This window comes from Carassius carassius, chromosome 18 (assembly GCF_963082965.1).
Source record: "Carassius carassius chromosome 18, fCarCar2.1, whole genome shotgun sequence".
Lineage (NCBI taxonomy): Eukaryota > Metazoa > Chordata > Actinopteri > Cypriniformes > Cyprinidae > Carassius > Carassius carassius.
In genome coordinates this window covers 29,057,171-29,084,393 of record NC_081772.1, presented here as the reverse complement: position 1 = coordinate 29,084,393, position 27,223 = coordinate 29,057,171, and the positions used below count along the sequence as shown (strand labels likewise).

Below are 27,223 nucleotides of genomic sequence, written 5' to 3'. Positions count from 1 at the left end.
TCGGCAGAGTTGGAACCTGCGCAGGGAGACCCCAATGGATTTCAAGTCCATCGCCTTAACCTCTCGGCCACGACTACGCAAGCCCCCTTGTCTGATGGCGCCCTGCACAGGCCAAGCTTCAGAAACAAAATCACGCAGAAAGATGAGGTGGTAAAAAATTTTCAACCTTCCTGTATACTCAACGGCAAAGGGTTGCCGTGACCTGGATTCAAACCAGGGTTGCTGCAGCCACAACGCAGAGTACTGACCACTATACGATAACGGCGTGCCACTGGCTCACCCAAGACAACCCCTGGAGCCCGGATACAAGAAGCAGCAGCGGCGTGTTTGTCCATCGATGAGGGACTGGACATTTCGCAAATAAGTGCGAGGACCGTCAAAAATGCATGGATGCTTTGCCTCATGGCCTTCAGCAAACAGCGTAGTCAGCAGGATTCGAACCTACGCAGGGAGACCCCAATGGATTTCAAGTCCATCTCCTTAACCACTCGGCCACGACTACGGGAGTAGACCAATTACTGCTCAGTTTGTGTCCAACACTGCTGCCTGACCTACTTGCAACCAACCCAGCTCAGTCAGCAAGCGGAGATTGCAAGCTAGCCCTGCAAGCGGGTAAAACAGCGGTCCCACTGAGGAGAAATCAGGCTGCCATGTCTCATCCTATGTAATGGGGTTTTTCAGTACTGGCCTTGGGGACCGACAGCACTGCACAATTGGGAAGTCTGTCTTATTCTACTCACTCTGTGAGCACTCTTTCCTAAAGGGCTGACCATCAGAATCAGGTGTGCCGAACAAGGGAGATGCACTGATCCCCGGGAGCAGAAAGGAACATCGCTCTAGTACAGAGTCAGCAGAAGAGATGGACCGTAGTGATAGCAAGCTGAGGCCTACAAAAAGAAGACTGACCTACGCCCAAACAGGGACTTGAAATAAGCAGACCACCTTCTGCCATGTTGTGTGTAACACTGGTGCCTGACCTAATTGCAACCTAGCAAGCTGAGATTGTAAGTTAGCCCTGGAAGCGGCTAAAACAGCAGTCCCACTGAGGAGAAATCAGGCTGCCATGTCTCATCCTATGTAATGGGGTTTTTCAGTGCTGGGCCTGGGGACCGACAGCACTGCACAATTCGGAGGTCTGTCTTATTCTACTCACTCTGTGAGCGCGCTTTCCTAACGAGCTGACCATCAGAATCAGGTGTGCCAAACAAGGGAGGTGCACTGATACCCTGGAGCAGGAAGGAACACCGCTCCAGTACAGATTCAGAAGAAGAGATGGACCGTAGTGATAGCAAGGTGACTCCGCCAAAAGCAGACAGACCTTCACCCAAACAGGGATTTGATCCCTGGACCCTCAGATTAAAAGTCTGATGCTCTACCGACTGAGCTATCCGGGCTCCTGTGGAGCACTGGCTTCCCACCTTTTATAAAGCAGCAATTTTACAACAAGCTGGCCAGAAGAGACGCAGGTGTCACGAGGATGAAAGCTAGAAGCAGTTATGGCACAGAGAGCGAAGGACCATAGATGGCACAATTACAGTCACAGAAAGCTAAAGCAATACTGCAAATCCTTCCGGAAATGGGAAGAGTTCGAACCTGCGCAGGGAGACCCCAATGAATTTCAAGTCCATCGCCTTAACCTCTCGGCCACGACTACGCCTAATGTTAGAAAGCAAGCCCCCTTGTCTGATGGCGCCCTGCACAGGCCAAGCTTCAGAAAAAAAATCACGCAGAAAGATGAGGTGGTAAAAAATTTTCAACCTTGCCGTATACTCAACGGCAAAGGGTTGCCGTGACTCGGATTCGAACCAGGGTTGCTGCGGCCTCAGCGCAGAGTACTAACCAATATACGATGACGGCGTGCAACTGGCTCACCCAAGACAACCCCTGGAGCCCAGATACAAGAAGCAGCAGCGGCGTGTTTGTCCATCGATGAGCGGACTGGACATTTCGCAAATAAGTGCGAGTACCGTGAAAAATGCATGGATGCTTTGCCTCATGGTCTTCAGCAAACAGCGTAGTCAGCAGGATTCGAACCTGCGCGGGGAGACCCCAATGGATTTCAAATCCATCGCCTTAACCACTCGGCCACGACTACGGGAGTAGACCAATTTCTGCTCAGTTTGTGTTCAACACTGCTGCCTGACCTACTTGCAACCAACCCAGCTCAGTCAGCAAGCGGAGATTGCAAGCTAGCCCTGCAAGCGGGTAAAACAGCGATCCCACTGAGGAGAAATCAGGCTGCCATGTCTCATCCTATGTAATGGGGTTTTTCAGTACTGGCCCTGGGGACCGACAGCACTGCACAATTGGGAAGTCTGTCTAGAGTTTTAATACACCTTCTGGTGCTACTTGGACACGTCATCAGTGAAAAACCCGAGGTCATAGGGTGTTTCGGGTCTTTTATCTTCATACACCCTCACCCGGGCGACCCAGCCGGGGGTGATCAGTCCCCGGCTTGTGTCCAAGTGGCATGTTGCTCCACGGATCCCCCCTACGGATCTACAGCCACCGAGAAGCCCTTTCTGCGGCCTCTAAGATGTTTGCGGTGGCTTTTTTCAATTGCAGTCCTTTCACTCCAAGGAGTTTGAGGGTTCGCAGCAGTGAGTGGCCAGCGAAGCCTCGGCACCCGACCTCGACTGGCTCGCAGCGAGTTTTCCAGCCATTGTTCCGGCACTCCGAGCTGAGCCCTGCGTAGTTAGCCCTCTTGCGCTCGTGGGCCTCTTCAATATGGTCTTCCCAGGAGACAGTTAGTTCCAGGATAACCACTTGCTTGGTAGACTCAGATGTTAGCACCATGTCTGGGCGGAGAGAAGTGGCTGTGATGTTGCCTGGGAACTTAAGCTGCCTTCCAAGGTCAACCTGAAGCTGCCAATCACGAGCAGTGGAGAGGAGCCCCCCCGTAGAGCTAGGCCGGTGGAATTGTTCCTTCTGCCCAGCTCTAATGAAGGTGATTGTCTGTTTGGGGGCTACCTGGGTCTTGCTGAGCTGGATCGCTGTGCAGATGGAGTCCGCCAAAGCCTTTAGCACCTGGTCGTGGCGCCAGCGGTACCGCCCTTCCCCTAGCGCTCTTAAAAATCTTATGTCTTATTCTACTCACTCTGTGAGCACTCTTTCCTAAAGCGCTGACCATCAGAATCAGGTTTGCCGAACAAGGGAGATGCACTGATCCCCGGGAGCAGAAAGGAACATCGCTCTAGTACAGAGTCAGCAGAAGAGATGGACCGTAGTGATAGCAAGCTGAGGCCTACAAAAAGAAGACTGACCTATGCCCAAACAGGGACTTGAATTAAGCAGACCACCTTCTGCCATGTTGTGTGTAACACTGCTGCCTGACCTACTTGCAACCTAGCAAGCCGAGATTGTAAGCTAGCCCTGGAAGCGGCTAAAACAGCAGTCCCACTGAGGAGAAATCAGGCTGCCTTGTCTTATCCTATGTAATGGGGTTTTTCAGTACTGGCCCTGGGGACCGACAGCACTGCACAAATGGGAGGTCTGTCTTATTCTACTCACTCCGTGAGCACTCTTTCCTAAAGGGCTGACCATCAGAATCATGTGTGCCGATCAAGGGAGATGTACTGACCCCTTGGAGAAGGAAGGAACATCGCTCTAATACAGAGTCAGCAGAAGAGATGGACCTGTAGTGATAGCAAGCTGAGGCCTCCAAAAAGTAGACTGACCTTCGCCCAAACAGGGACTTGAATTAAGCAGACCACCTTCTGCCCTGTTGTGTGTCACATTGCTGCCTGACCTACTTGCAACCTAGCAAGCCGAGATTGTAAGCTAGCCCTGGAAGTGGGTAAAACAGCAGTCCCACTGAGGAGAAATCAGGCTGCCATGTCTCATCCTATGTAATGGGGGTTTTTCAGTGCTGGGCCTGGGGACCGACAGCACTGCACAATTCGGAGGACTGTCTTATTCTACTCACTCTGTGAGCGCGCTTTCCTAACGAGCTGACCATCAGAATCAGGTGTGCCAAACAAGGGAGGTGCACTGATACCCTGGAGCAGGAAGGAACACCGCTCCAGTACAGATTCAGAAGAAGAGATGGACCGTAGTGATAGCAAGGTGACTCCGCCAAAAGCAGAAAAACCTTCGCCCGAACAGGGACTTGAACCCTGGACCCTCAGATTAAAAGTCTGATGCTCTACCGACTGAGCTATCCGGGCTCTTGTGGAGCACTGGCTTCTCACCTTTTATAAAGCAGAAATTTTACAACAAGCTGCCCAGAAGAGACGCAGGTGTCACGAGGATGAAAGCTAGAAGCAGTTATGGCACGAAGAGCGAAGGACCATAGATGGCACAATTACCGTCACAGAAAGCTAAAGCAATACTGCAAATCCTTCCTGAAATGGGAAGAGTTCGAACCTGCGCAGGGAGACCCCAATGGATTTCAAGTCCATCGTCTTAACCTCTCGTCCACAACTACGCCTAATGTTAGAAAGCAAGCCCCCTTGTCTGGTGGCGCCCTGCACAGGCCAAGCTTCAGAAACAAAATCACGCAGAAAGATGAGGTGGTAAAAAATTTTCAACCTTCCCGTATACTCACCGGCAAAGGGTTGCCGTGACCCGGATTCGAACCGGGGTTGCTGCGGCCACAACGCAGAGTACTAACCACTATACGATCACGGCGTGCCACTGGCTCACCCAAGGCAACCCCTGGAGCCCGGATACAAGAAGCAGCAGCGGCGTGTTTGTCCATCGATGAGGGACTGGACATTTCGCAAATAAGTGCGAGGACCGTGAAAAATGCATGGATGCTTTGCCTTAATGGCCTTCAGGAAACAGCGTAGTCGGCAGGATTCGAACCTGCGCGGCGAGACCCCAATGGATTTCTAGTCCATCGCCTTAACCACTCGGCCACGACTACGGCAGTAGACCAATTTCTGCTCAGTTTGTGTCCAACACTGCTGCCTGACCTACTTGCAACCAACCCAGCTCAGTCAGCAAGCGGAGATTGCAAGCTAGCCCTGCAAGCGGCTAAAACAGCAGTCCCACTGAGGAGAAATCAGGCTGCCATGTCTCATCCTATGTAATGGGGTTTTTCAGTACTGGCCCTGGGGACCGACAGCACTGCACAAATGGGAGTTCTTTCTTATTCTACTCACTCCGGGAGCACTCTTTCCTAAAGGGCTGACCATCAGAATAATGTGTGCCGAACAAGGGAGATGCACTGATCCCCGGGAGAAGGAAGGAACATCGCTCTAATACAGAGTCAGCAGAAGAGATGGACCCGTAGTGATAGCAAGCTGAGCCCTCCAAAAAGTAGTCTGACCTTCGCCCAAACAGGGACTTGAATTAAGCAGACTACCTTCTGCCCTGTTGTGTGTCACATTGCTGCCTGACCTACTTGCAACCTAGCAAGCCGAGATTGTAAGCTAGCACTGGAAGCGGGTAAAACAGCAGTCCCACTGAGGATAAATCAGGCTGCCATGTCTAATCCTATGTAATGGGGTTTTTCAGTGCTGGGCCTGGGGACCGACAGCACTGCACAAATCGGAGGTCTGTCTTATTCTACTGACTCTGTGAGCGCGCTTTCCTAACGAGCTGACCATCAGAATCAGGTGTGCCAAACAAGGGAGGTGCACTGATACCCTGGAGCAGGAAGGAACACCGCTCCAGTACAGATTCAGAAGAAGAGATGGACCATAGTGATAGCAAGGTGACTCCGCCAAAAGCTGACAGACCTTCGCCCGAACAGGGACTTGGACCCTGGACCCTCAGATTAAAAGTCTGATACTCTACCGACTGAGCTATCCGGGCTCTTGTGGAGCACTGGCTTCTCACCTTTTATAAAGCAGCAATTTTACAACAAGCTTCCCAGAAGAGACGCAGGTGTCACGAGGTTGAAAGCTAGAAGCAGTTATGGCACAGAGAGCGAAGGACCATAGATGGCACAATTACCGTCACAGAAAGCTAAAGCAATACTGCAAATCCCTCCCGTAGTCGGCAGAGTTGGAACCTGCGCAGGGAGACCCCAATGGATTTCAAGTCCATCGCCTTAACCTCTCGGCCACGACTACGCAAGCCCCCTTGTCTGATGGCGCCCTGCACAGGCCAAGCTTCAGAAACAAAATCACGCAGAAAGATGAGGTGGTAAAAAATTTTCAACCTTCCTGTATACTCAACGGCAAAGGGTTGCCGTGACCTGGATTCAAACCAGGGTTGCTGCAGCCACAACGCAGAGTACTGACCACTATACGATAACGGCGTGCCACTGGCTCACCCAAGACAACCCCTGGAGCCCGGATACAAGAAGCAGCAGCGGCGTGTTTGTCCATCGATGAGGGACTGGACATTTCGCAAATAAGTGCGAGGACCGTCAAAAATGCATGGATGCTTTGCCTCATGGCCTTCAGCAAACAGCGTAGTCAGCAGGATTCGAACCTACGCAGGGAGACCCCAATGGATTTTAAGTCCATCTCCTTAACCACTCGGCCACGACTACGGGAGTAGACCAATTACTGCTCAGTTTGTGTCCAACACTGCTGCCTGACCTACTTGCAACCAACCCAGCTCAGTCAGCAAGCGGAGATTGCAAGCTAGCCCTGCAAGCGGGTAAAACAGCGGTCCCACTGAGGAGAAATCAGGCTGCCATGTCTCATCCTATGTAATGGGGTTTTTCAGTACTGGCCTTGGGGACCGACAGCACTGCACAATTGGGAAGTCTGTCTTATTCTACTCACTCTGTGAGCACTCTTTCCTAAAGGGCTGACCATCAGAATCAGGTGTGCCGAACAAGGGAGATGCACTGATCCCCGGGAGCAGAAAGGAACATCGCTCTAGTATAAAGTCAGCAGAAGAGATGGACCGTAGTGATAGCAAGCTGAGGCCTACAAAAAGAAGACTGACCTTCGCCCAAACAGGGACTTGAATTAAGCAGACCACCTTCTGCCATGTTGTGTGTAACACTGCTGCCTGACCTACTTGCAACCTAGCAAGCTGAGATTGTAAGTTAGCCCTGGAAGCGGCTAAAACAGCAGTCCCACTAAGGAGAAATCAGGCTGCCATGTCTCATCCTATGTAATGGGGGTTTTTCAGTGCTGGGCCTGGGGACCGACAGCACTGCACAATTCGGAGGACTGTCTTATTCTACTCACTCTGTGAGCGCGCTTTCCTAACGAGCTGACCATCAGAATCAGGTGTGCCAAACAAGGGAGGTGCACTGATACCCTGGAGCAGGAAGGAACACCGCTCCAGTACAGATTCAGAAGAAGAGATGGACCGTAGTGATAGCAAGGTGACTCCGCCAAAAGCAGAAAGACCTTCGCCCAAACAGGGACTTGAACCCTGGACCCTCAGATTAAAAGTCTGATGCTCTACCGACTGAGCTATCCGGGCTCTTGTGGAGCACTGGCTTCTCACCTTTTATAAAGCAGCAATTTTACAACAAGCTGGCCAGAAGAGACGCAGGTGTCACGAGGATGAAAGCTAGAAGCAGTTATGGCACAGAGAGCGAAGGACCATAGATGGCACAATTACAGTCACAGAAAGCTAAAGCAATACTGCAAATCCTTCCGGAAATGGGAAGAGTTCGAACCTGCGCAGGGAGACCCCAATGAATTTCAAGTCCATCGCCTTAACCTCTCGGCCACGACTACGCCTAATGTTAGAAAGCAAGCCCCCTTGTCTGATGGCGCCCTGCACAGGCCAAGCTTCAGAAACAAAATCACGCAGAAAGATGAGGTGGTAAAAAATTTTCAACCTTCCCGTATACTCAACGGCAAAGGGTTGCCGTGACTCGGATTCAAACCAGGGTTGCTGCGGCCTCAGCGCAGAGTACTAACCAATATACGATCACGGCGTGCAACTGGCTCACCCGAGACAACCCCTGGAGCCCAGATACAAGAAGCAGCAGCGGCGTGTTTGTCCATCAATGAGAGGACTGGACATTTCGCAAATAAGTGCGAGTACCGTGAAAAATGCATGGATGCTTTGCCTCATGGTCTTCAGCAAACAGCGTAGTCAGCAGGATTCGAACCTGCGCGGGGAGACCCCAATGGATTTCAAGTCCATCACCTTAACCACTCGGCCACGACTACGGGAGTAGACCAACTTCTGCTCAGTTTGTGTCCAACACTGCTGCCTGACCTACTTGCAACCAACCCAGCTCAGTCAGCAAGCGGAGATTGCAAGCTAGCCCTGCAAGCGGCTAAAACAGCGATCCCACTGAGGAGAAATCAGGCTGCCATGTCTCATCTTATGTAATGGGGTTTTTCAGTACTGGCCCTGGGGACCGACAGCACTGCACAAATGGGAGTTCTTTCTTATTCTACTCACTCCGGGAGCACTCTTTCCTAAAGGGCTGACCATCAGAATAATGTGTGCCGAACAAGGGAGATGCACTGATCCCCGGGAGAAGGAAGGAACATCGCTCTAATACAGAGTCAGCAGAAGAGATGGACCCGTAGTGATAGCAAGCTGAGCCCTCCAAAAAGTAGTCTGACCTTCGCCCAAACAGGGACTTGAATTAAGCAGACTACCTTCTGCCCTGTTGTGTGTCACATTGCTGCCTGACCTACTTGCAACCTAGCAAGCCGAGATTGTAAGCTAGCACTGGAAGAGGGTAAAACAGCAGTCCCACTGAGGAGAAATCAGGCTGCCATGTCTAATCCTATGTAATGGGGTTTTTCAGTGCTGGGCCTGGGGACCGACAGCACTGCACAAATCGGAGGTCTGTCTTATTCTACTGACTCTGTGAGCGCGCTTTCCTAACGAGCTGACCATCAGAATCAGGTGTGCCAAACAAGGGAGGTGCACTGATACCCTGGAGCAGGAAGGAACACCGCTCCAGTACAGATTCAGAAGAAGAGATGGACCATAGTGATAGCAAGGTGACTCCGCCAAAAGCTGACAGACCTTCGCCCGAACAGGGACTTGGACCCTGGACCCTCAGATTAAAAGTCTGATACTCTACCGACTGAGCTATCCGGGCTCTTGTGGAGCACTGGCTTCTCACCTTTTATAAAGCAGCAATTTTACAACAAGCTTCCCAGAAGAGACGCAGGTGTCACGAGGTTGAAAGCTAGAAGCAGTTATGGCACAGAGAGCGAAGGACCATAGATGGCACAATTACCGTCACAGAAAGCTAAAGCAATACTGCAAATCCCTCCCGTAGTCGGCAGAGTTGGAACCTGCGCAGGGAGACCCCAATGGATTTCAAGTCCATCGCCTTAACCTCTCGGCCACGACTACGCAATCCCCCTTGTCTGATGGCGCCCTGCACAGGCCAAGCTTCAGAAACAAAATCACGCAGAAAGATGAGGTGGTAAAAAATTTTCAACCTTCCTGTATACTCAACGGCAAAGGGTTGCCGTGACCTGGATTCAAACCAGGGTTGCTGCAGCCACAACGCAGAGTACTGACCACTATACGATCACGGCGTGCCACTGGCTCACCCAAGACAACCCCTGGAGCCCGGATACAAGAAGCAGCAGCGGCGTGTTTGTCCATCGATGAGGGACTGGACATTTCGCAAATAAGTGCGAGGACCGTGAAAAATGCATGGATGCTTTGCCTCATGGCCTTCAGCAAACAGCGTAGTCAGCAGGATTCGAACCTACGCAGGGAGACCCCAATGGATTTCAAGTCCATCGCCTTAACCACTCGGCCACGACTACGGGAGTAGACCAATTACTGCTCAGTTTGTGTCCAACACTGCTGCCTGACCTACTTGCAACCAACCCAGCTCAGTCAGCAAGCGGAGATTGCAAGCTAGCCCTGCAAGCGGGTAAAACAGCGGTCCCACTGAGGAGAAATCAGGCTGCCATGTCTCATCCTATGTAATGGGGTTTTTCAGTACTGGCCTTGGGGACCGACAGCACTGCACAATTGGGAAGTCTGTCTTATTCTACTCACTCTGTGAGCACTCTTTCCTAAAGGGCTGACCATCAGAATCAGGTGTGCCGAACAAGGGAGATGCACTGATCCCCGGGAGCAGAAAGGAACATCGCTCCAGTACAGAGTCAGCAGAAGAGATGGACCGTAGTGATAGCAAGCTGAGGCCTACAAAAAGAAGACTGACCTACGCCCAAACAGGGACTTGAATTAAGCAGACCACCTTCTGCCATGTTGTGTGTAACACTGGTGCCTGACCTAATTGCAACCTAGCAAGCTGAGATTGTAAGTTAGCCCTGGAAGCGGCTAAAACAGCAGTCCCACTGAGGAGAAATCAGGCTGCCATGTCTCATCCTATGTAATGGGGTTTTTCAGTGCTGGGCCTGGGGACCGACAGCACTGCACAATTCGGAGGTCTGTCTTATTCTACTCACTCTGTGAGCGTGCTTTCCTAACGAGCTGACCATCAGAATCAGGTGTGCCAAACAAGGGAGGTGCACTGATACCCTGGAGCAGGAAGGAACACCGCTCCAGTACAGATTCAGAAGAAGAGATGGACCGTAGTGATAGCAAGGTGACTCCGCCAAAAGCAGACAGACCTTCACCCGAACAGGGATTTGATCCCTGGACCCTCAGATTAAAAGTCTGATGCTCTACCGACTGAGCTATCCGGGCTCCTGTGGAGCACTGGCTTCTCACCTTTTATAAAGCAGCAATTTTACAACAAGCTGGCCAGAAGAGACGCAGGTGTCACGAGGATGAAAGCTAGAAGCAGTTATGGCACAGAGAGCGAAGGACCATAGATGGCACAATTACAGTCACAGAAAGCTAAAGCAATACTGCAAATCCTTCCGGAAATGGGAAGAGTTCGAACCTGCGCAGGGAGACCCCAATGAATTTCAAGTCCATCGCCTTAACCTCTCGGCCACGACTACGCCTAATGTTAGAAAGCAAGCCCCCTTGTCTGATGGCGCCCTGCACAGGCCAAGCTTCAGAAAGTAAATCACGCAGAAAGATGAGGTGGTAAAAAATTTTCAACCTTCCCGTATACTCAACGGCAAAGGGTTGCCGTGACTCGGATTCGAACCAGGGTTGCTGCGGCCTCAGCGCAGATTACTAACCAATATACGATCACGGCGTGCAACTGGCTCACCCAAGACAACCCCTGGAGCCCAGATACAAGAAGCAGCAGCGGCGTGTTTGTCCATCGATGAGAGGACTGGACATTTCGCAAATAAGTGCGAGTACCGTGAAAAATGCATGGATGCTTTGCCTCATGGTCTTCAGCAAACAGCGTAGTCAGCAGGATTCGAACCTGCGCAGGGAGACCCCAATGGATTTCAAGTCCATCACCTTAACCACTCGGCCACGACTACGGGAGTAGACCGACTTCTGCTCAGTTTGTGTCCAACACTGCTGCCTGACCTACTTGCAACCAACCCAGCTCAGTCAGCAAGCGGAGATTGCAAGCTAGCCCTGCAAGCGGCTAAAACAGCAATCCCACTGAGGAGAAATCAGGCTGCCATGTCTCATCCTATGTAATGGGGTTTTTCAGTCCTGGCCCTGGGGACCGACAACACTGCACAATTGGGAAGTCTCAGAATCAGGTGTGCCGAACAAGGGAGATGCACTGATCCCCGGGAGCAGGAAGGAACATCGCTCTAGTTCCATGTCAGCAGAAGAGATGGACCGTAGCGATAGCAAGCTGAGGCCTACAAATAGAAGACTGACCTTCGCCCAAACAGGGACTTGAATTAAGCAGACCACCTTCTGCCATGTTGTGTGTAACACTGCTGCCTGACCTACTTGCAACCTAGCAAGCCGAGATTGTAAGCTAGCCCTGGAAGCGGCTAAAACAGCAGTCCCACTAAGGAGAAATCAGGCTGCCATGTCTCATCCTATGTAATGGGGTTTTTCAGTACTGGCCCTGGGGTCCGACAGCACTGCACAAATGGGAGGTCTGTCTTATTCTACTCAATCCGTGAGCACTCTTTCCTAAAGGGCTGACCATCAGAATCATGTGTGCCGAACAAGGGAGATGCACTGATCCCCGGGAGAAGGAAGGAACATCGCTCTAATACAGAGTCAGCAGAAGAGATGGACCCGTAGTGATAGCAAGGTGACTCCGCCAAAAGCAGACAGACCTTCACCCTAACAGGGACTTGAACCCTGGACCCTCAAATTAAGCTAAAGCAATACTGCAAATCCCTCCCGTAGTCGGCAGAGTTCGAACCTGCGCAGGGAGACCCCAATGGATTTAAAGTCCATCGCCTTAACCTCTCGGCCAAAAACAGGGCAAAAGGGACTGCTACAAGGGGGAAAGAAAGGGAAAAGAGAAGGAGAAAGGAGGGAAAGCAAGAAAAAGAAAAAAAATTATCCATCAAACTTCATGAACACTCACAAAGGATTTAAGTAAAGTGTTTGATTGGTTTTTGACAATATTTTTAATAAAAAAATTAATAATTATAATAATAATCTGACAAACACACCACAAACTCTTGCCAGGACTTGCACCTGGAATCTTCCACCCAAAGGGTGGATGTGTTACTATTACACCACAAGAGCTGTGTCTTTCCTTTTTTTTTACAAACACTGCAAATGAAACACTGGAAACAGCAACTAAAAACAAAATGTTCACAGCACAACACACACACAGCACAACATATGCAACTATATAAAAACCTAACTATATACATTACTATATACACCAATGAAAAAAAAATCAAAGAACTCCCTGTACTTTCTCTCTCCACTGTGCAACAGAGAGGCCTGAGGCTGGACAATACCACCGGCCCTTCAGCTGAGTGTGGCCAGTTGTCTTATTTTTTGCCAGCCCACACTGCTTGCAGATATAGTGATATATATCCTTTGCTAGTCGTTTCCATGGTGGTTCACCTCTAGCCACTCACTCCTCATCCTCTTGGGCAGCTTTCTGCCTTCTCCATGTGCGCTGCCTGGGCTGAGTGGTAGGACAAGTTTGTGATGGCAAGGTATTAGGCTTCTGGAATTGGGGAGGGGGCTGGAATTGGGGAGGTGGCTGGAATTGGAAAGGTGGCTGGAATTGGGGAGGGGGCTGGAATTGGAAAGGTGGCTGGAATTGGAGAGGGGGCTGGAATTGGGGAGGGGGATGGAATTGGGTAGAATGAGGCAGTGGTAGACCTGGTTTGTAGCTGGGAAAGGGTGGGTAGGACCCAGAGGGGAATGCAAAGTGTGGTGCTGGTGGGTATATGGGAAATGCAGAGTAAGATCCAGGAGGAGGGGTGGGCATTGGGCACCTGTTGGAGATACGCTTACGAATGAAGGCCTCTCCCTCCTGATTTGCTGAATCCTGAAATACCATGGCCTCATGCCCATGCTGTGCAGGAACAGCTGGAAGTTCGCGCACTTCAGGAAGAGCCTCCTTTGCCAAATATACTTGTTTGGGCAGTGCAGTACCCTGCAGAAGCATGTCTCTGTCTACATGTTTCTGTCTTTTTAGTAGCCTGCAAGAGAAACATTCTTCATCTTAAATTAGCAATTTAAGTGAATAAAAGCCCATTGTCTTTACTTCCTGTAGCATCATTTTTAAAAGCATGTACAAGAAGGTTTTATAAGTACAATCTTGATATACTACTGTGATTGTGCAAAAGTATCGCATAAAACAAGACTCACCACGAGGAGACAGTAGTGGTGTTTATCGGGACCAGAACTAGGTTAGTCTGTCCTAGAACCTCTCTGCTGTCCTCCATCAGCTGTTTTAAGTGGCTGTATACCACCACAATAGATTGTGGAATTGGCAGAGTTTTTCCTTGTGTGTCCCTGGGCCTGTTCCGTGCTTGCTGAAACTCTTTCAAAAGCCTTAGGCAAACACATTCACAGACCCTGTGGACTTCAGGGTCCTGAGCTGCCTGCCCATGAGTCATGAACAATCTATGGAAAAGAAAGATGATATAATCTGAACTGTATACTGGGTTATAAACTAGTGACGATCCAAATAGTCAAATTACCTCTCTGCTGCCTGCTGTCCTGGAGCAGAGCCACTCTGCTTCCTGGATGCTCTCCAAGGTCCTGTCAAAGCCTTCTTCTTAACCCTCTGGCTATATTTTGATGGTACCTTGTCCATGGCATGCAGAGCCATGTACAGCTGGACTATGTTGGCCTCCTCTTGTGATGACAAGGCAGTGATCGTTCGGTTTAGGCCAACCAAGTAGGCTGCCAGGGCATCAACTGCCTCCCAGCCCAAGACACCTCTGGAATCACACTGTGTACTCTGGAAATTGAGAAAAATGCCAAACACAGTCCAATAAACATATACGGTGTTGTAATAATTATTTTGCATTGTACATGCATATATTTTAACTTTACACATTGGTGACAATAGGCGTTTTGCACTGTACCAGATACATTTTTTTTAAAAGTAAAAAATAGTACAGGATAGCAATATTACCTGGCTTGATGTGCTAGGACTTGCAGTGTCATCCTCCTCCTCCTCAGTGACCTCCTCATCTGGGGATTTGGGTTCAGTGTCACCCACCTGACTTGTCACCTGGACCTGCACGACAGCTACTGGAGAGTCATCAGCCCTAAGGTCAGCTGCATGGCACACAGTCGTGTCAATTTCACTATCCTCTTCGGGCTCCTCTGGGGGGACTTCAGGCATGTCATTGTGGTGTGCAATCAACTGGTCGCCTCTATTGGACTGGGCCAACAAGTACTCCACTGCAATGCGCTCCCCTGCAATAATTTGTACCACATTGTTAATGGGGAGAGGACACACACACTCACACACACACACAAACAAACAAACACAGGAGAGAGAGAAATACTCCAATGCTCAGCATTTTCCTGTGAGATATCTTACCAGTGGGTTTTCCTGGAGGGGTAAATTCTGGCATCAAAGCCCGACCAAGGACCCGTTGGCTCATGCTGTTTAAATGAGAAATTGTGCAGACATCAAATGTCCTTAGGGTTGAGGCCCCCACCACAGATACAGCTTCTTTTGCCCGGCTCATGTTCCACACTGATCCCCGGGAGCAGGAAGGAATATCGCTCTAGTACAGAGTCAGCAGAAGAGATGGACCGTAGTGATAGCAAGCTGAGGCCTACAAAAGAAGACTGACCTTCGCCCAAACAGGGACTTGAATTAAGCAGACCACCTTCTCCTATGTTGTGTGTAACACTGCTGCCTGACCTACTTGCAACCTAGCAAGCGGAGATTGTAAGCTAGCCCTGGAAGCGGCTAAAACAGCAGTCCCACTGAGGAGAAATCAGGCTGCCATGTCTCATCCTATGTAATGGGGTTTTTCAGTACTGGAAAAAAGAATGAATGAAAATAGGCGGAAAATAGTTTATTTGAATTTGGCGCTCTCTCCTGAGAACTGGTGACGCGCTCTGAGGCACCGGTCAGCTGATGGAGGCGGAACTTACAGCGATTGCAAATTCCTGTCTTTCTTTTTATTTTAGAGAGTTTTTATATATGTGAGAGTGTGTTTTATGTTGAATGTGAATGTATGTGCATGATTACCATCTGTTTGAGTGCAAATCAGCCCAAATCAGCTCGCTATTACTGAATGGTCACGGCTATCAAAGTGAACGCGTCTATATGAATAGGGAGAGTGGATTATTTACTTCGGAACATTTGTGTTATTACCATCTGTATAAGTGGCCATCAGCACATCATTACTTATTTGCGTCGTAATTCATTGTAAAATATGCATCTCTAGCAATCTCAGGATGTTTTATATTGGCAAACAATGTTAAATCTTTTTTTATTTTTCTTATTATTCTTATTTTTCTTACTCAAATTATTCTTATTGTATTTTTCTACTGCTCAAATAAATCATTTATATGATGTCTAAGTTTATGTCTAGTGTTTTATAATTGAAAAAAACTATGCAGTGGAATGTTTACTGACTAAATAGTTTGTAGAAGTCTTCAATACTATTGGGAAATATATTTTCTTATATTTGGGGGGGTGGGGGGTGTAGACATAGTCTCAGAAAAATATTTGCAGGAGTCTCATTTTTCATTATATTTTATTCAGATTTGAAATAGAAACTCATGAGACATGTGGCTTTCAACCCATTACTTTTCTAGATTGCTCCAGGACTTATTTCATGTATTTTTATATCAAATAAAAAAATATTTAAGAGTGGTAAAAAAAATTCAAGGCACTTTAGTGTCTATAACTTTTAATATTTTTGAGCATTATCAAATCTGGTTGATAAAAAGTGAAGCCCAAAGGGTCTTCTTTCTAAAGACACCACAATTGTGTTTGTAACACACTGAAGTAGGAAACTATTACGATTATAAGTTAGTTAGAGCACTTTCAGCTGTGAGTCCCATAATGGGGGGTGCTGGCTAACAGGTTAAACCTCAGGTGGACACATATCTCACTTGCCATTTATTCATATTGGATGTACACCAAATTTGGGGCACCGTATCTCCGCCTCCCCGGGGGTTCAGGGACTTGTGGCTGGTGGTGTCGGATAGAGGTCCCCCTGGTCTGACTTTGACCCGATTTTGGTGCAGTTTGGCCCCGTTTTGGCGGAGTTACAGCTTGGCAAAGTGTGTGACATTTTGGTTAATATTCACCACATGTGGTGAATATTGAATATACACATTTTTTCTATGCATATTTCTACAGTGTTATGGGATAAAACTTACAAAAATGGATTCCTGGGAGCTAAAATTTATCTGTCCACGGAACCATTAGGAAGGGCGTGCTGAATAAATGGTAAATGGGAGGGTTTTTTTAAAAAAAATGTCCATTTACAATTTATTCAGCGGGACCTCCGTAGTGCTCCCGTGGACATAATTTTTTTATGCATATTTTACATTATTATTGGATAAAACTTACATGAATGGATTCCTCTGAGTGTCCTGAGTACAGTACAGGTGTTTTCATTAACCATATTGCAAATTTACCTCCTGACCACCATGAAAACAGATCCCGATGCAGTGTTATTTTCTGCTAAAAGGTTGCAAGCTATAGCAGTTTTAACACATGGCCAGTCTTCATTATTACGTGATAAAACTTACATGAATGGGTTCCCCTTGGTGTCCTGAGTACATTACAGGTATTTTCATTAACAATAACACACATTTGAAATAAATAAAGTTAAATACAGTTGCTATTTAATGAACAGTGAGATACGCACCACATGTGGTGCACATGTGTGCCAAAATTCAACGCTCATTTTTATGCAAATTCTACAGTATTATGTGATAAAACTTACATGAATGGATTCCTCTTAGTGTGCTGAGTACAGTACAGGTGTTTCCTCTAGGCCTCATCCTAAGATTTTTCTTCCGACTTCCACCCCCCTCGAGCTGCCTTCTCTAGCCGGGGAGGGTGCACCCTGGCCGGCATGGATGAGTACTTGCGAGGGGGTGGATGGTACTATTTATTGCTAATATCTCCGCGAAGCAGTGGACTTCGGGGCTGAAATTCAGGGGATCCCTAGAGGGTCGAGGGGCCAACCGTATGCGACCACCCACGAGTTCCTGGGTCGTCCGGTTCCTGAGTTTTAATGGTTCAAATTCCACATTTTGGGGGGCCGTAACTCCAACCCCCGGGGTCATAGGAACATGGGGCTGGTGTCATCGGATAGAGGTCTCCAAGGTCTAATTTTTTTGTCCAGAGTTTGGTGTTTTTTCCCATCTTTTTGGGTGAGTTATGGCCGGTCAAATTTTGGGACTTTTTGCATTTACGGGCCCGTGTCTCTGGCCCCTGGGGGTCTATCGACTTGGGGGAGGTGGCTTCAGAGAGGGCCCTTCGAGGGCTATCAGGTCACCGAGTTTCAAGTCGCTAGGTCTCTTCCTTCCATTTGACTATCAAAAATGTGGGGGCCATAACTCCGCCCCCCGGGATGTTATGGATGGGGGGGCAGCGGTGTTCGTTAGGCCTTCTGGAGGTCTTACTCTGACCCGAGTTTGGTGCAGTTTGGTCCCGTTTTGGCGGAGTTACAGCTTGGCAAAGTGTGTGACATTTTGGTGAACATGCACCACTTGTGGTGAACTTAACCAAAAACCAAAATTTTTTCTATGTATATTTCTACAGTATAATGGGATAAAACTTACAAAAATGGATTCCTCTGAGTGCCCTGAGTACAGTACAAGTGTTTTCTCTAGGCCTCATAAAAAAAATTTTCTTCTGACTTCCACCCCCCCTCGAGCTGCCTTCTCTAGCCGGGGAGGGTGCACCCTGGCCGGCATGGATGAGTAGGTGGGAGGGGGGTGGATGGTACTATTTTTTTGCTAATATCTCCGCGATGCGGTGGACCCCGGGGCTGAAATTCGGGGGATCCCTAAAGGGTCGATAGGCCTACCGTATGCGACCACCCTCGAGTTCCTGGGTGGTCTGGTTCCTGAGTTATAACGGTTCAAATTCCACATTTTTGGGGGCCGTAACTCGGACCCCCGGGGTCCTAGGAACATGGGGCTAGTGTCGTCGGATTGAGGTCCCCAAGGTCTAATTTTAACTAGAGTTTGGTGTTTTTTCCCCTCTTTTTGGGTGAGTTATGGCCGGTCAAATTTTGGGACCTTTTGCATTTGCGGGCCCGTATCTCTGGCCCCTGGGGGTCTATCGACTTGGGGGAGGTGGCTTCAGAGAGGGCCCTTCGAGGGCTATCACGTCACCGAGTTTCAAGTCACTAGGTCTCTTCCTTCCATTTGACTATCAAAAATGTGGAGGGCCATAACTTCGCCCCCCGGGGTGTTATGGATGGGGGGCAGCGGTGTTCGGTAGGCCTTCTGGAGGTCTTACTCTGACCCGAGTTTGGTGCAGTTTGGCCCCGTTTTGTCGGAGTTACAGCTTGGCAAATTGTGTGACATTTTGGTGAACATGCACCACTTGTGGTGAAATTAACCAAAATCCAGTGCCCTGAGTTAGACGTCTTCACGTTTCCAAAAATGTGTGCCCAAACCCGAAAGAGACCCGTAATGTACTACACCGAACCGACCCGGACCCGTCTCATATTTCAAAAGCCGGACCCGGACCCGTGTAGATCCGAGAAATGCCTATCCGGACCCGACCCAGACCCGTATATTATTTGAAATCTGGACCCGAACCCGCTGGGAAGACACAGACCCGACTGGACCCGACGTTCACATATTCCACCATAAAATTGCTATTACAAATCAATAAACCTGTTGCGAAAAATACAGCTTTTTGTCTTACCTAATTTAAAGAGCCGTAGTCTCTCCTCATTGTACCTGACTGTCTGTGATGCATTACAATCCTCCGACAAGAAAGTTATTCATGTTATTCCTCTCGTTATTCCAAGTCCAAGCTGAATCCACTCATTATTTCAGTTTCAAAAGTCCACTTGATGTCACGGTGACGGATGACAAATGCAACTGTGCATATGTACATTCTGACTTGAGTTAATTCGCATAATAACTTAGACTGGTTGCCCTTTTGAACTATAATAACGATCGCTCGTGCAATGCCATGGCCGCTGACGTTATTTATTTGCTATCATCTGATCTCTGTGCTCTCTGATCTGCATCGAGTCTGAATCTGAACCACTAAAATTTTAAGATTAAACGGTTCATTTATAATATTATAAAAATGGGAGAAAATGTAAAACGCGGTTTGGCGGTCGAAGTGTCCCTCACTGAAACATGAAATGCGCTCGAGACTGCATATGCGTGCTAGCTGTATCAACCGAAAAAGCTTTAACGCAGTTTGAGCGTCATAGAAAACATTCATGTGGCAGTTCACCTCAGATTGTGTTGCTGATTTGAAATATATTAAATATGAGTGTGTCATGTCTGCAAGCATTATTACCGTGCGTGCACTTGTATTAACTCTGAGTCTGCGCGCTCTGCTTCTAAAAGCAGTGAGAGAGAGAGATAATTTTTTTTTGGCTCCCTCTTTTCTTTTCCTAATTTTACAAGTTGCAAGTTACAAAAAACACAAGCAGTCTTTGATCATGGCCGGGTGTTCTCCGGCTGATGATTTAAAATATAGACCCGAACCCGTACGGGTCCCGGGTCGGGTCCGGGGTCGACGGGTCTCGGGTGCACTGTGAAGACCTCTACCCTGAGTACAGTACAAGTGTTTTTTTTAGGCCTCATAAAAAAAATTTTCTTCTGACTTCCACCGCCCTCGAGCTGCCTTCTCTATCCGGGGAGGGTGCACCCTGGCCGGCATGGATGAGTAGGTGCGAGGGGGGTGGATGGTACTATTTTTTTGCTAATATCTCCGCGATGTGGTGGACCCCGCGGCTGAAATTCGGGGGATCCCTAGAGGGTCCGATCGGGCCGAATTTTGAATATGTGTCTCGAGGGGATCCCCTCGACTGGGCACAGAAGTCTGGTGGCCCTACCACCTTCTTTAGGGGTCAAACGGTCACAGAAGGGACCCCACGTCCACAAAAGCGTTACGCGTTTTGATGGGAGGTGGGACGTCCACAGTTCGGAGACGATAGGTCGTAGGGCCCCCAGATTTGAGATTCTGGCATCTCAGGGGCCCCTCACCCAAGGCCCCGAAGCACGTAGTCGTAGGACTAAAGGGAAAAAAGTGCATCGCACTAGGGCCCCGCGCTTTTGACTGCATGATCCAGGGGCCCCAAAGATGCACCGTTCTGAATTTCGGGCCACTGGGACTTTTCTAAAAAAAAAACACCTGCCATTTATTTGAATGTGTTCAGCATAGCGGGTTCGTGGACACTGATTGCAAGGGCTCTTGGGCCCCGGGCCTTCATAAGCTTACTGGGGGAGGCCCCAGGAGCCACCGTTCCAAGTTTTGGGCCCCAGGGATGTCTCAGAAAAAAATGTCCAACCGAGGCCCTTTTCTAACGCTAATGGTCAAATGGACATATATTGAGTACGTGGGACCCGGGGGTGGGGTCCGCAAATGTTCCGCATGTGATCTGGGCTCATTCCGTGAACATAATGGTCAAATGGACAAATAGTGGGTTCGTGGGACCCAGGGTGGGGGTCCGCAAGTGGTCCGCAGATGATCCGCAGTCATTGTGTGAACATAATGGTCAAATGGACAAATAGTGGGTCAGTGGGACCCAGGGTGGGGGTCCGCAAGTGGTCCGCAGATGATCCTCAGTCATTGTGTGAACATAATGGTCAAATGGACAAATAGTGGGTTCGTGGGACCCAGGGTGGGGGTCCGCAAGTGGTCCGCAGATGATCCGCAGTCATTGTGTGAATATAATGGTCAAATGGACAAATAGTGGGTTCGTGGGACCCAGGGTGGGGGTCCGCAAGTGGTCCGCAGATGTTCCGCAGTCATTGTGTGAATATAATGGTCAAATGGACAAATACTGGGTTCGTGGGACCCAGGGTGGGGGTCCGCAAGGGGTCCGCAGATGATCCGCAGTCATTGTGTGAATATAATGGTCAAATGTACAAATAATGGGTTCGTGGGACCCGGGTTGGGGGTCCGACGGGGGTCCGCACCGGTTCCATGGTCATTCTGTAACTTTAAAGGTCAAATGGACAAAAATTGGTTTCGTGGGCAAAAAAATCGTCCACCCCTCATTCGGGTAAATGCCACTGTTTTAAACCTGAGGTGTACTGCTCCGTGCGCCACCCTGTGGAGAAGTGCTGTATGGCATTTAGGGGTCTCAAATTTGGGTAAGCTTCCACGAGGCCCCTTGGGGGACCAGATCCTCCCGCGCCGGTCAGGGGTCTCCCGTGGGCCAGCGCAGTCCGGCAGACATCGACACCGCGTCCGGCAAAAAATTTTTGGGTTCAGCGCGCAGTTCCCCTTAACCCACATACACGAGCCCTCAAACTTATACCTGAATGGACGCTCAGAAAAAAAGGAACACACTTTATTGACACTCTTTCCTAAAGGGCTAACCATAAGAATCAGGTGTGCCGAACAAGCCAACCAATTTCTGCTCAGTTTGTGTCCAACACTGCTGCCTGACCTACGTGCAACCAACCCAGCTCAGTCAGCAAGCGGAGATTGCAAGCTAGCCCTGCAAGCGGGTAAAACAGCGGTCCCACTGAGGAGAAATCAGGCTGCCATGTCTCATCCTATGTAATGGGGTTTTTCAGTACTGTCCCTGGGGACCGACAACACTGCACAATTGGGAAGTCTGTCTTATTCTACTCACTCTGTGATCACTCTTTCCTAAAGGGCTGACCATCAGAATCAGGTTTGCCGAAAGAGGGAGATGCACTGATCCCCGGGAGCAGAAAGGAACATCGCTCTAGTACAGAGTCAGCAGAAGAGATGGACCGTAGTGATAGCAAGCTGAGGCCTACAAAAAGAAGACTGACCTACGCCCAAACAGGGACTTGAATTAAGCAGACCACCTTCTGCCATGTTGTGTGTAACACTGCTGCCTGACCTACTTGCAACCTAGCAAGCCGAGATTGTAAGCTAGCCCTAGAAGCGGGTAAAACAGCAGTCCCACTGAGGAGAAATCAGGCTGCCATTTCTCATCCTATGTAATGGGGTTTTTCAGTGCTGGGCCTGGGGACCGACAGCACTGCACAATTCTGAGGTCTGTCTTATTCTACTCACTCTGTGAGCGCGCTTTCCTAACGAGCTGACCATCAGAATCAGGTGTGCCAAACAAGGGAGGTGCACTGATACCCTGTAGCAGGAAGGAACACCGCTCCAGTACAGATTCAGAAGAAGAGATGGACCGTAGTGATAGCAAGGTGACACCGCCAAAAGCAGACAGACCTTCGCCCGAACAGGGACTTGAAGCCTGGACCCTCAGATTAAAAGTCTGATGCTCTACCAACTGAGCTATCCGGGCTCTTGTGGAGCACTGGCTTCTCACCTTTTATAAAGCAGCAGTTTTACAACAAGCTGCCTAGAAGAGACGCAGGTGTCACGAGGATGAAAGCTAGAAGCAGTTATGGCACAGAGAGCGAAGGACCATAGAAGGCACAATTACAGTCACAGAAAGCTAAAGCAATACTGCATATCCTTCCGGAAATGGGAAGAGTTCGAACCTGAGCAGGGAGACCCCAATGGATTTCAAGTCCATCGCCTTAACCTCCCGGCCACGACTACGCCTAATGTTAGAAAGCAAGCCCCCTTGTCTGATGGCGTCCTGCACAGGCCAAGTTTCAGAAACAAAATCACGCAGAAAGATGAGGTGGTAAAAAATTTTCAACCTTCCCGTATACTCAACGGCAAAGGGTTGCCATGACCCGGATTCGAACCGGGGTTGCTGCGGCCACAACGCAGAGTATTAACCAATATAAGATCACGATGTGCCACTGGCTCACACAAGAAAATCCCTGGAGCCCGGATATAAGAAGCAGCAGCGTCGTGTTTGTCCATCGAAGAGTAATAAGTGCGAGGACCGTGAAAAATGCATGGATGCTTTGCCTCATGGCCTTCAGCAAACAGCGTAGTCAGCAGGATTCGAACCTGCGCGGGAAGACCCCAATGGATTTCAAGTCCATCACCTTAACCACTCATCCACGACTACGGGAGTAGACCAATTTCTGCTCAGTTTGTGTCCAACACTGCAGCCTGAACTACTTGCAACCAACCCAGCTCAGTCAGCAAGCGGAGATTGCAAGCTAGCCCTGCAAGCGGGTAAAACAGCGGTCCCACTGAGGAGAAATCAGGCTGCCATGTCTCATCCTATGTAATGGGGTTTTTCAGTACTGGCCCTGGGGACCGACAACACTGCACAATTGGGAAGTCTGTCTTATTCTACTCACTCTGTGATCACTCTTTCCTAAAGGGCTGACCATCAGAATCAGGTTTGCCGAAAGAGGGAGATGCACTGATCCCTGGGAGCAGAAAGGAACATCGCTCTAGTACAGAGTCAGCAGAAGAGATGGACCGTAGTGATAGCAAGCTGAGGCCTACAAAAGAAGACTGACCTTCGCCCAAACAGGGACTTGAATTAAGCAGACCACCTTCTGCCCTGTTGTGTGTCACATTGCTGCCTGACCTACTTGCAACCTAGCAAGCCGAGATTGTAAGCTAGCCCTGGAAGCGGGTAAAACAGCAGTCCCACTTAGGAGAAATCAGGCTGCTATGTCTCATCCTATGTAATGGGGTTTTTCAGTGCTGGGCCTGGGGACCGACAGCACTGCACAATTCGGAGGTCTGTCTTATTCTACTCACTCTGTGAGCTCGCTTTCCTAACGAGCTGACCATCAGAATCAGGTGTGCCAAACAAGGGAGGTGCACTGATACCGTGGAGTAGGAAGGAACACCGCTCCAGTACAGATTCAGAAGAAGAGATGGACCGTAGTGATAGCAAGCTGAGGCCTCCAAAAAGTAGACTGACCGTCGCCCAAACAGGGACTTGTATTAAGCAGACCACCTTCTGCCCTGTTGTGTGTCACATTGCTGCCTGACCTACTTGCAACCTAGCAAGCCGAGATTGTAAGCTAGCCCTGGAAGCGGGTAAAACAGCAGTCCCACTGAGGAGAAATCAGGCTGCCATGTCTCATCCTATTGTAACCCTTCCTATCCTGCTCATAAGAGGATGGGCCCTAGGTTCGTTTCATATATACTCTCGTAAGTGTGTGATATTCTGGATTAAATATATGGGTCACTAAAATGCCTTAAACTTAAACTTGGACTAAGACAAATACCTAAACTATGGTAAATAACTGAATAAATGTCACATTCTACTCAAACTCACAACAGAAACCTTGGTGTAAAAATAACAAGTTCTCACTTTAATTAAATAAAATAATTGTAAATAAAGACAGTATAAACTAAATGAAATGTCTGTGCCCTTAGGCTAAAATGCAAACACCAGTATACAATGACAGTTCAAAAAACAGTGTTTTCTTCAGGAATAAAATATTTCACACAATGTTTCACTTTTATAAAAATAATAAAAGCCGGCACCCCTTATTAGAAAAATAAACGTTGCAGGCCTGATTCGTGGCTCGGGATCGTTGGAACCCAAAAATTACAGGTTCATTGAGTTATAACAAAAAAAAACAGATACCTTTTCCAAGCACAATGTTCCAGTCAGTTCACCTCAGTCCAGATGAGAATGGAAGCGCACACAGGTGTCCACACCGATATCCACACGATCTCTGATGATTATCCAACGCTGCCAGAGGAATTCTGAGCATCCCTGGTAGCTCAGAGCGCTATCTGGTTCACGTCCTCTCGTTTCCTGGTCGGGAACTGACGAACAGCTACATGGCTAGCTGCGTTAGCTAACAGCTGCATCCACACAGTCCGATCACGTTTCTCTTAGCCTTTTGCCCGTGCTTAGCCAGCACGGCAGCCTGCATGTAATCAACAGTAATAAACTTCGTGCTGAAATTAACTGTCGCTCACAACTATCACTTGTCACTTACAAGATTATCAGGCTGACCATCAAAAGTACAAGCTATCAGAAGTTCAGCATAACAAGCTGTTCAATGCACAAACGAACTGTTTAATCCACTTTTTTCTCACATGCGTCTCTCCTTCCATCCTTATCTCTTTCTGTGTTCGTCCCCCTCCCCTCACAGACGTAAGGTCACATGACAAAACAACCTGGTTTTAACAGAATTATTCTTCCTCTAAAATAAAATAATGTTTTCTTTTTTTGGCTTTTACATTATGAAATAAACTAACGTTCTCTTTTACAAACACAATTTAACATGAATTCGCCCACTTTTTAAACACAATGAAAACATCAGATTTTTAACCACCTCTTAACTTTATATTCTTTTAACATGTTTTTTTTTAATCAACATGAACTATTTATTTAAATGTGTTTTAACATTTCAGCTGGGTTACACCCTCCCCCTTCTAATAGTCTGGTGTCCTCAACAGACAACAACAACTCAAACTCTACTTTAGGAGAAAGGTAAATATAACAACAGCTTATCTAAGTTTAATTCTTTCCAATCTTAATAACCACACCTCTGTGTATGATAGTGATTGGCTGATCTCTAGCTTTACCAGGCTCATCATAGGTTAGTCTTACTACTGGTTTGATGGGTCTTTTCGAGCGTGTTTCAGCTTTATTAATCAATGGCTCTGGTGTTTGACTAGCATCTACGCTAACATCTACGTCTGTAGACTTAAGAGCACTGTCATCTTGACTTTCATTTGGTTCAACTTCTGGCTCTTCAGAGCTCTCCTGTCCAGTCTCCTCCAGCTCATCATCAGTTTCAGGAGCAGCATCCGGACTGGGTCCCTCCTCCACCTTATCATCCTCTTCAGAGCTCTCTTCTGACAGAGGGGGATCTACATCCTCCTGCATGTCCTCTGAAAGGTGTGTAGTCGGTCTGGTCCTGGGAGTCTCTCTGAGCTTATAGCAAATCCTAGTAGGTCTGTAGTACTCCGAGTCGGAAGAAGAATCAGTGCTAAGTGGCTCGGGGAGGACAGTGTCAGGTAAGGTCAATGTCTGTTTTCTGGAAGTCTCAGTTCTTGTTCTTGCCCTGACACATGAGTCATGATCCACCTCTGCTTTTGGAAGTCTCACTAGCTGTCCTATTGGCAGAATGTGGTCTCTGTGAAGCGTTTTAACACTTCCCTTCCCATTCTCAGGCCTGAGCTTATATACAGGAAGATTTGGCATTTTTCCAACAACCAGGTAAGGCATAGGATTCCACCTTGTTTGCAGCTTATGTTTGCCTTTCAGCCCCAGGTTCCTGAGTAACACTCTGTCACCGACGTCTAAGGACTGGAAACTAACTCTTTTGTCGTAGGACTTCTTGTTCCTTTGATGAGATCTATAAGCCATTTCTGATGCCAGCCGATAAGCTTTTTTCAAGTCCTCTTTTAACTTTGCCACATAGCGGGATTACTGTCTACTTTCCCATCCACACCCGTTCCAAAGCACAAGTCCACCCGAAGCTTGGCTTCCAAGCCAAACATTAAGTAATAAGGTGAATATCCTGTTGAATCACATTTAGTGTTGTTGTAGGCGTGGACCAAGTGTGGTACATGTTGGCTCCACTGACGCTTCTTGTCAGGTGTTAGCGTTCCTAACATAGAAAGCAAGGTCCTGTTGAACTTTTCAGGCTGCAGATCCCCCTGCGGGTGGTAGGGAGTAGTACGCGACTTACGAATCCCCATCATCTTTAACAGATCTTGGATCAATCTACTCTCAAAATCCCACCCCTGATCAGAATGGATCCTAGTTGGTAGCCCATAATGCACAAAGAACTTGTCAACTAAGATCGTGGCCACTGTTTGAGCTTTCTGGTTCTTAGTGGGGAAAGCTTGTGCATAGCGTGTAAAGTGATCAGTTACGACCAATACACTGCTCATTCCTTTTGAGTCTACTTCCATGGAGAGGAAACCTATACACACAAGATCCATTGGTCCCCTGCTGGTAATCTGGTGTAAGGGAGCTGTTCTTTGATTAGGGGACTTGCGTGTAATACATTCTCCACAGTTTTTAATATACTGCTCAACATCTTTGGCTATCTTTGGTCAGAAGAATCTCTGTCTCAGCAGGTCAGTTATTCTTTCGATTCCGAGATGTCCCAAATC

General features: G+C 48.4%; 14 non-coding genes across 14 annotated transcripts; all 14 read right to left on the bottom strand.

Moving 5' to 3' along the window:
* Positions 1-1,321: 1,321 nt before the first annotated feature.
* On the bottom strand, positions 1,322-1,394 carry trnak-uuu (transfer RNA lysine (anticodon UUU)). Its single transcript has one exon. It is a non-coding gene; the product is annotated as a tRNA-Lys (tRNA).
* A 619-nt stretch (positions 1,395-2,013) lies between these two features.
* Positions 2,014-2,095, bottom strand: trnas-uga (transfer RNA serine (anticodon UGA)). The gene has a single exon. It is a non-coding gene; the product is annotated as a tRNA-Ser (tRNA).
* A 1,998-nt stretch (positions 2,096-4,093) lies between these two features.
* Positions 4,094-4,166, bottom strand: trnak-uuu (transfer RNA lysine (anticodon UUU)). Its single transcript has one exon. It is a non-coding gene; the product is annotated as a tRNA-Lys (tRNA).
* A 391-nt stretch (positions 4,167-4,557) lies between these two features.
* On the bottom strand, positions 4,558-4,629 carry trnah-gug (transfer RNA histidin (anticodon GUG)). Its single transcript has one exon. It is a non-coding gene; the product is annotated as a tRNA-His (tRNA).
* Positions 4,630-4,785: 156 nt separating this feature from the next.
* Positions 4,786-4,867, bottom strand: trnas-aga (transfer RNA serine (anticodon AGA)). Its single transcript has one exon. It is a non-coding gene; the product is annotated as a tRNA-Ser (tRNA).
* An 820-nt stretch (positions 4,868-5,687) lies between these two features.
* trnak-uuu (transfer RNA lysine (anticodon UUU)) lies at positions 5,688-5,760 on the bottom strand. Its single transcript has one exon. It is a non-coding gene; the product is annotated as a tRNA-Lys (tRNA).
* A 603-nt stretch (positions 5,761-6,363) lies between these two features.
* On the bottom strand, positions 6,364-6,445 carry trnal-uaa (transfer RNA leucine (anticodon UAA)). The gene has a single exon. It is a non-coding gene; the product is annotated as a tRNA-Leu (tRNA).
* Positions 6,446-7,265: 820 nt separating this feature from the next.
* trnak-uuu (transfer RNA lysine (anticodon UUU)) lies at positions 7,266-7,338 on the bottom strand. Its single transcript has one exon. It is a non-coding gene; the product is annotated as a tRNA-Lys (tRNA).
* A 619-nt stretch (positions 7,339-7,957) lies between these two features.
* trnas-uga (transfer RNA serine (anticodon UGA)) lies at positions 7,958-8,039 on the bottom strand. The gene has a single exon. It is a non-coding gene; the product is annotated as a tRNA-Ser (tRNA).
* Positions 8,040-8,859: 820 nt separating this feature from the next.
* Positions 8,860-8,932, bottom strand: trnak-uuu (transfer RNA lysine (anticodon UUU)). Its single transcript has one exon. It is a non-coding gene; the product is annotated as a tRNA-Lys (tRNA).
* Positions 8,933-9,535: 603 nt separating this feature from the next.
* Positions 9,536-9,617, bottom strand: trnas-uga (transfer RNA serine (anticodon UGA)). The gene has a single exon. It is a non-coding gene; the product is annotated as a tRNA-Ser (tRNA).
* An 819-nt stretch (positions 9,618-10,436) lies between these two features.
* trnak-uuu (transfer RNA lysine (anticodon UUU)) lies at positions 10,437-10,509 on the bottom strand. The gene has a single exon. It is a non-coding gene; the product is annotated as a tRNA-Lys (tRNA).
* A 619-nt stretch (positions 10,510-11,128) lies between these two features.
* trnas-uga (transfer RNA serine (anticodon UGA)) lies at positions 11,129-11,210 on the bottom strand. Its single transcript has one exon. It is a non-coding gene; the product is annotated as a tRNA-Ser (tRNA).
* Positions 11,211-22,480: 11,270 nt separating this feature from the next.
* trnak-uuu (transfer RNA lysine (anticodon UUU)) lies at positions 22,481-22,553 on the bottom strand. The gene has a single exon. It is a non-coding gene; the product is annotated as a tRNA-Lys (tRNA).
* Positions 22,554-27,223: the final 4,670 nt, after the last annotated feature.